Source organism: Stenella coeruleoalba, assembly GCF_951394435.1.
Source record: "Stenella coeruleoalba genome assembly, chromosome: X".
NCBI classification, from domain to species: Eukaryota; Metazoa; Chordata; class Mammalia; order Artiodactyla; family Delphinidae; genus Stenella; species Stenella coeruleoalba.
Window position 1 is genome coordinate 81,685,971 of NC_137152.1, and position 8,658 is coordinate 81,694,628.

An 8,658-nucleotide genomic window follows, 5' to 3' on the forward strand; every position below is an offset into this window, starting at 1 on the left:
AATTTCTCAGTGGAAACCTCAGAGACCAAAAGAAGTGAGATAATATATTTATAGGGCTGAAAGAATAAATGTCAACTGAGAATTCTGTATCTGGCAAAACTGTCCTTCAGAAATGAGAGAGAAATTAAGACACTCTCAGATGAATAATATTCAACATCGAAAAGGAAGTTTTAGCCATAGAAATTAGGCAAGAAAATTAAATAAAAGGCATCCAAATTGGAAAGGAAGAACTAAAATTACCTGTTTGCAGATGACATGATCTCATATGGAGAACAGCCTAAATATTCCTCCCCCTGAAAAAACTCATTAGAACTAATAAATGAACTCAGCAAACTTGCAGAGTTTGCTGCAAAATAACAAAAGTAAATAAATGGGACCTAATTAAACTTAAAAGTTTTTGCACACAAATGAAACCATAAACAAACCAAAAAGAAAACCCTCAGAATGGGAGAAAATGTTTGCAAATGAAGCAACCGACAAGGTTTTAGTCTCCAAAATATACAAACAACTCATGAAGCTCAATATCAAAAAACAAACAATCCAATCAAAAAATGGGCAGAGGATCTAAACAGACATTTCCCCAAAGAAGACATACAGATGGTTAAAAAGCACATGAAAAGATGCTCAACATCACTAATTATTAGAGAAATGCAAATCAAAGCTACAATGAGGTATTACTTCACACCGGTCAAAATGGCCATCATCAAAAAACCTACAAACAATAAATGCTGGAGAGGGTGTGGAGAAAAGGGAACCCTCCTACACTGTTGGTGGGAATGCAAACTGGTACATCCACTATGGAGAACAGTATAGGTTCCTTAAGAAACTAAAAACAGAGCTATCATTTGATCCAGCAATCCCACTCCTAGGCATATATCCAGAGAAAACCATAATTTGAAAAGTTACTTGCACCGCAATATTCATTGCAGCACTACTCACAATAGTCAGGACATGGAAGCAACCTAAATGTCCATCAAAAGAGGAATGGGTAAAGAAGATATGGTATATATATACAGTGGAATATTACTCAGCCATAAAAAAAGAACAAAATAATGCCACTTGCAGCAACATGGATGGACCTAGAGATTCTCATACTGAGTGAAGTAACTCAGACAGAGAGAGACAAATATCATATGATATCGCTTATATGTGGAATCTAAAAAAGCCTACACAATTATACTCCAATAAAAATGTTAAAAAAATAAATTAATTAAAATTAAAAAAGCCTACAAATGAACTTATATACAAAACCAAAATAGAGTTACAGATGTAGAAAATAAACGTATGGTTACTGGGGGGTAAGGGGGGGAGAAGAGATAAATTTGAAGATTGGGATTGACACATACACACACACACATATATATATATATATATATATATGTGTGTGTGTATATATATATGTATATATATATAAAAGGTAACTAATGAGCATCTACTGTACAGCACAGGGATCTCTACTCAACACTCTGTAATGGCCTATATGGGAAAAGAATCTAAAAAAGCGTGGATATATGTATTTGTATAACAGATTCACTTTGCTGTACACCTGAAACTAACACAACATTGTAAATCAATTATACCCCAATAAAAATTAAAAAAAAACCAAAAAACCTCAAAATACTGGAATTCTAAATTTCATCAGAATTACTAAAATATATTTTCCCAAATATTAAAATCATATTGAAGGGCCCACTTACAAATAATAACTCAGTTCACTTCTGAACTTAGGTAATGTTTCTGTAGTAATGTTTTTACACATTTTTAATTAAAAAATATATATATTTAAGGTGTAAAAAATAACATACAAAAGCCAGTTGCATTTCTATACACTAAGAATGAACAATCTGTATAGGAAATTAAGAAAACAATTCCATTTATAATAGCATCAAAAAGAGTAAGTAAAGGAACAAAACCAAAAATAAACAAGTGGGACTACATCAAACCAAAAAGCTTCTGTACAGCAAAGGAAATCATCAACAAAATGAAAAGGTAACCTACCACATGGGAGAAAACATTTGCAGATCATGTATCTGATAAGGGGTTAATATCCAAAATATAAAAAGAACTCATAACACTCAAAAGGGAAAAAAGCAAACAATCCGATTAAAAAATGGGCAGAGGATCTGAACGGACTTTTTTCCAAAGAAGACATACACGTGGTCAACATACATGAAGACATACACGTGGTCAACATACATACTAGTCAACACAACTAGTCTTCTGGGAAATGCAAATCAAAAACCACAATGAGATATCACCTCACATCTGTCGGAATGGCTATTCAAAAAGACAAGACATAACAAGTGTTGGTGAGGGTGTGGAGAAAAGGGAACTGTTGTGCACTGTTGATGGAAATGTAAATTGGTACAGCCACTATGGAAAACAGTATGGAGTTTCCTCAAAAAATTAAAAATAGAACTACTACATGATCTAGCAATTCCACTTTTGGGTATTTATCTGAAGGAAACAAAAACACTAACTTGAAAAAATATATGCACCCCAATATTCATTGCAGCTTTATTTACAATAGCCAAGATATGGAAGCAACCTAAGTGTCCATGGATGGATGAATGGATAAAGAAAATGTAGTATACATATACAATGGAACATTATTCAGCCATTAAAAAGAAGTAAATCTTGCCATTTGTGACAACACGGATGGACCTTGAGGGCACTACGCTACGTGACATAAGTCAGAGAAATACCATATGAGCTCTCTTACATGTGGGATCCAAAAAAAAAAAAACACCTCATAGTTAGAACAGACTGGTGGTTGCCAGAGGGTGAAGGTGGTCAAAAGATACAAACTTCCAGTTATAAAATAAATATGACCTGGGATGTAATGTAAAGCATGGTGAATATAGTTAGTAATACTGCATTGTGTACCTGAAAGTTGCTAAGAGAGTAGATATTAAAAGTTCTCATCACAAGACAAGAAAGTTGTAATTATGTGTGGTGATGACTGTTAACTAGACTTACTGTGGTGATCATTTTGCAATATATACAAATATTGAATCATTATGTTGTACACCTGAAAATAATATAATGTTATATGTCAAATATATATATATATAAAAAACAATAAAATACTCAGGATTAAACTTAACCAAAAAGGTGACTTTTATGCTGAAAATTACAAAAGGTTACTGAAAGAAATTAAGGAATACACAAATAAATAGAAAGACATCCATGTTCATGAGTTGGAAGATGCAATATTGTTATGATGTCAATACCACCAAAAGCAATCTACAAATTCAAAGCAATCCCTATTAAAATCCCAATAACATTTTGGAAGAAATTTTTTTAAAAATCTATCCTAGAAGTCACATGGAATCCCAAGGGATTTTGAAGTTAAAACAATCTTGAAAAAGAACAAAGTTGGTGGTCTCACACTTCCTGATTTCAAAACTTACTACAAATCTATTGTACGATAATCAAAACAGTGTGGCACTGGCATAAGACAGACATATAGATCAATGGAATAGAATAGGGAGTCCAGAAATAAACGCTCACATATATGGTCAATGGTCAAATGATTTTCAACAAGGGTGTCAAGACCATTCAATGGGGAAAGGGCAGTCTTTTGAACAAATGGCGCTGGGAATATTGGATATCCACATGCTAAAGGATAAAGTTGGACCTTTACCTGAAACCATATACAAAAATTAACTCAAACTGGACCAGAGATCTAAATGTAAGAGCTAAACCTATAAAACTCTCAGAAGAAAACATAGAAGAAAAGTTTTATGACACTGGTTTTGGCAAAGATTTCTTGGAAATGATACCAAATGCACAGGTAACAAATAAAAAAATAGATAAGTTGAACTCCATCAAAATTTAAAACTTTCGTGTATCCAAAGGACACTACCAACACAGTAAAAAGACAACCCACAGAATGGGAAAAATATTTGGAAATCATATATCTGATATGGGATTAGGATCCAGAATATATTTTTAAAAACTCCTACAACTCAATGACAACAAAAAAAACCAAACAACCAGATTAAAAAATGGGACAAGGACTTAAATAGATATTTCTCCAAAGAAGATCTACAAATGGCCAATAAGCACATGAAAAGACATTCAACCTCATTAATCCTTAGGTGTTAGATAACAGAAAATATATATATTTGGTTATGTCCCCGGTTCCTGGCACAGAGCTCCTAAAACCTTTTCCTAAGAGCACTAGGAGCATCTCTTGTTCTAATATTTGGTCTTTGACCCCATCCCTTACATAGGACTCCTAAAAGCCTCATAAATTCCTAAATGATAAGAGCACTAGCAGCATTTTTTGTTCTAATGAGGCAACTCTGGGTGAGCTCCTGGATGGGGGCTGGTCATCAGAATAACCAAGCCATGATCAGAAGCTTGGAATTTTTGGCTCTGCCCCCTCCCCCTCCTCCAGAGAGGGGAGAGAAGCTGGAAATGGAGTAATAATTGATCATGCCTATGTGACAAAGCCTTCATAAAAATCCCCAAAGTAGGGGGTTCGAAGAGCTTCCAGGTGGATGAACACATCCACAAAGCAGGAGAATGATGTACCCCCAACTCTTCAGAGACAGAAGCTCCTGCACTTGGGACCCTTGAAGAACTCACCCTATATATCTCTTCAAATGGCTGTTCAACTGTATCCTTTGTCATATCCTTTAGTAAACTGACAGAAGTAACTGTTCTCCCGAGTTCTATGAGCCACTCTAGCAAATTAGCTGAACCCAAGGAGGAAGTCGCTGGAACCTCTGATTTATAGCCAATTAGTCAAAAACACAGGTGATAACCTGGGCTTGTGACTGGCATAAGTGGGGGTGGAAAGCAGTCTTGTGGGACTGAGCCCTTAACCTGTGAATCTGATGCTATCTCCAGGTAGACAGTGTCAGAATTGAGTTAAACTGTATGACACCCAGCTGGTGTCACAGAGAATTGCTTGTTGTGGGGAAAATCCCCCACCACATATTTGGTGACCAGAAGTGTCAAAAGTAAAGTGTTCTATGTGAAAGTAATGGAGACACACAGGAGAGAAGAACAGTAGGTTTTTCCAATATAGTACAGAAATGCAAATCAAAACCACAATGTAATACCACTTCATACTTTTTAGGGTGGCTATTATCAAAAAAACAAACCAGAAAATAACAAATGTTGGTGAGAATGAAATGGGAACCCCTGTGCATTCCTGGCGGGAATGTAAAATGGTGCAGCCACTGTGGAAAACAGTATGATGGTTTCTCAAAAAATTAAACATAGAATTACCACAAGATCTAGCAATTCCACTTCTGAGTATATATCCAAAAGAATTAAAAGCAGGGACTCAAACAGATATTTGTACACCCATGTTCATAGCAGCATTATTCACAATAGTCAAAAGGTGGAAGCAATCCAAGTATTCATCAATGCATGAATGGATAAACAAAATGTGGTATATATACACAATGGAATATTATTCAGCCTTAAAAAGGAAGGAAATTCTGATACATGCTACAACATAAATGAACCTTGAAGACATTATGCTAACTGAAATAAATCACAAAAAGAAAAACAGTGTTACGATTCCACTTATATGAGGTATGTAGCGTAGTCAAATTCATAGAGACAAAGTAGAATGGTGGTTGCCAGGGGCTGGGGGGAGGAGACAATGGGGCATTAGTGTTTGATGGGTATGGAGTTTCAGTTTGTGAAAATACGAAAGTTCTGGAGATGGAGAATGATGATAGTTGCACAAAGTGAATATTCTTAATGCCACCGAACTATGCACTTAAAAATGGTTAAAACTGGGCTTCCCTGGTGGCGCAGTGGTTGAGAGTCCGCCTGCCAATGCAGGGGACATGGGTTCGTGCCCCGGTCTGGGAAGATCCCACGTGCCACAGAGCGGCTGGGCCCGTGATCCATGGCCGCTGGGCCTGCGCGTCCGGAGCCTGTGCTCCGCAACAGGAGAGGCCACAACAGTGAGAGGCCCATGTACCACAAAAAAAAAAAAAAAAAAAAAAAAAAGGTTAAAACTGTAAATTTTGTTATGTATATTTTACCACAAAAAGATAGCATACTAAAACCATCTCCCAGGTTTTGTGAGAATCAAGTGAGATCTATGTAAAAAAGCTTTGTAATCTATATGGCCCTTCACAAATATTAGCTCTTTTTAATCACCACCCTGTTTACCCCAGCCTGATGCCATTATCCACATGCTCAACCGAGCCATGCTCACCTAGCAGCATACTGTTGGAGTTTAAGTGCTATCCAGTGATATCCACCTTCATCTTGCTAGGCCCTGAATTCCATGTGCCAAGGCAATGGTATCCCAGAGTTCTGGTTCTGAAACAGAACAAGCCCCCAAACAGACAAAAGTTTCAGACAAGCCTGGTGGCTCCTAGAGAAAAAACTCAAAAGACTTCTTCCCCTCTTACTCAGTTTTTCCCAATGCTTGGTTTGGAAACAGTCCTCATTCAGCAACAAGAGGTCAGCATGCCACTGCCAAGAACAAAGGAAATCCTCCAATTCAACTGACCACCCAACTCCCTGGCCTGCTACCTAGCAACATATTTAATGAGGCAGCCTTTGAGCAGGTGAACAATCCTGAACCTCCTTTGAAGGAACAGGATTCTGGGAAAGGAATACAGGAAATATATTCACTGAGCATGAACTGAGAAGTAGTTACATAAGAAATATAAATGAAAATGCTAAAGCTGAAAGACCAGAATAACCAGCTTTGATGGGTTAGACAATTATCTGTAGAGTAGCCTCAAACCTGAACCCTCAAACATTCTCAGAAAGTATAAATATTGGTGCAGAACCACTGTAATAATGCAGTAGTGCAAAACCTAGGAATGATGTTTCTTTCTGGAAAGCTAGCCAATTGGTACCTATAGCCAGATACTGACCAGGATCTGTGTCAACATTCACGTGCTTTCTGAGGGCCCCAAGTTACCTTATGTCTTGCAGGCACCAGAGGATTCCTCCTAACTTGGGTAATGCTACAGTTCTATTTGGAATCTTTTTTGTGAAATGTTGTCTATCCATAGGTTTCTGCCTTCCAAAGGGAGATTTCATTCCATGACTGTCTGAGGAAATTTAAATGTGGACCAAACATAAGCAACACTTACTCCAGCCTTGGAAGTATGACCTTTCATGGCCAGGATAAATAACCCAAGTCTCTGTGCCCTCACAATCTTGAATGTCTTTGTTTGCTTCACTGGTACCTTATCCAATATTCTTAGTGCCATTAACAAAACTGGATAAGAACTCAGGACTTTACCATAAAACTTTCTGCCAATGCCCCACAAATCTTGCCCGTGGTTTCCCAAATTCTTTGATTCTCCACTACATACCCTTTCTCTTCTGCTCAAAGCCCCCAAATAACACTTAGTCCCATTTGTGTAGAAATGCATCTTTCCTAGTTTTTCCCCTACCTCTTCATACAGCACCTATTTCCTTGTGTTAACTGAGGTTCAGTCATAATACCTACAACAGCATCAGACAACACCTTCTGTCTTCATTTTGCTACAACCTGGAGGCAAAAGAAATGTGTCACTCTGGGAGCGTAGCAATGAAGGGAAAAGACCCTCATGGACAACAGCAATGAGGCATGGGGTCACAGGCACATGGTCTATAACTGAAACACAAATATAAAAAACCAAAAGCTTAGGAAATAGCCCTTGTACACATGTCTTCTTCTATAACCAGTAGGGGTGGTTGATGAAGTGATAGAACCAACAATCCATTCTCCACAAATGGTTGATGGCAGAACAAGCCCTGGCTAAGCGCCTCAACCTATTCTTCGGTGGTTCATTATTATGAGACAGTGATCCACCATCACCAGGCCCTATGCTCTAAGTTCTTTTCCAAAAACGGTTTAAAAAAAAAAACTTACGCCATTAAAAATTCTGAGTTATACTGGTAGGCAGTAGATACAGCACTTAAACATGCAGCCTCTGGAGCCAAAGCAACCCAAGTTAAAATCATCTTAGCTGCTCCCGATGTACAACCAGTCAAAGATATTTTCCGTTCCGAAGTTTTCAGATACCCAGCCTGCCAACGTCCTCCGCCGCCCCGCCCCCTCACCACCACGAAACACTTGGAGCCCAGAGGCTGCACGAGAGCAGGTAGGGGTGTCTTCCGCGTTTACCTCCCCATCTCCTCAGCTATGTGGCCGCCTTGACGTTGAGCGCCCTCATCCTCTAGGCTGCCGCGACTGTCTTTCCTCATGTCGCCCTGAAGGTTCACAGCTTTTGCAAAAGAATAAAACGCACGCCGCTGGGGCGTGGCCAAGCGTTTCCCTCCCGTAACAGGGCGGAACTAAAATGAAAATGCCACGGTTGTTTACCATAGGACTTCCCTGTTACCATGGTAAAGCCGCCGCCGCCTCATTATTGTGGTCGACAATTACTTGCGTTAGCCTAAGAAAAAAATGAGTAATAAGGAATTCTACATACTAAAAGCCTTCAAATCAGCCGAGCTCCAGCTCAGAACCAAGTTATTCTCAGGCGGGAGCCCAGGGCCGGGGAAGCTGGGGAGTAGCACTCTCGTGGATGTAACGCTTGCCGGCTGCTGACGGAATAACGCCGGGGGAGGGACCCTGCGTCCCTCGGGCCCAGGAGTTTCCGGCTCACGCGCCGTACGGAAGCGTGTTCGGCGCTGGGCTCACGCGCCGTACGGAAGTGTGCTCTGGCACAC

At 38.9% G+C, this 8,658-nt stretch overlaps 1 protein-coding gene across 9 annotated transcripts in view; it reads right to left on the reverse strand.

Annotated features, from left to right (window-relative positions):
- Positions 1-8,527, reverse strand: part of SYTL4 (synaptotagmin like 4) — a 196,533-nt gene extending 188,006 nt beyond the window's left edge. For 3 of the 9 annotated variants that reach the window (XM_079910077.1, XM_079910082.1, XM_079910081.1), the window contains exons 1-2: positions 8,111-8,488; positions 6,194-7,492 (exon numbers count right to left, since the gene is read on the reverse strand). The gene's annotated coding sequence lies outside the window, so the exon portion shown is untranslated. Of the gene's footprint in view, positions 1-6,193; positions 7,493-8,110 lie in introns of all 9 variants that reach the window. The other 6 variants (XM_079910068.1, XM_079910078.1, XM_079910076.1 and 3 more) reach the window with 6 other exon arrangements.
- Positions 8,528-8,658: the final 131 nt, after the last annotated feature.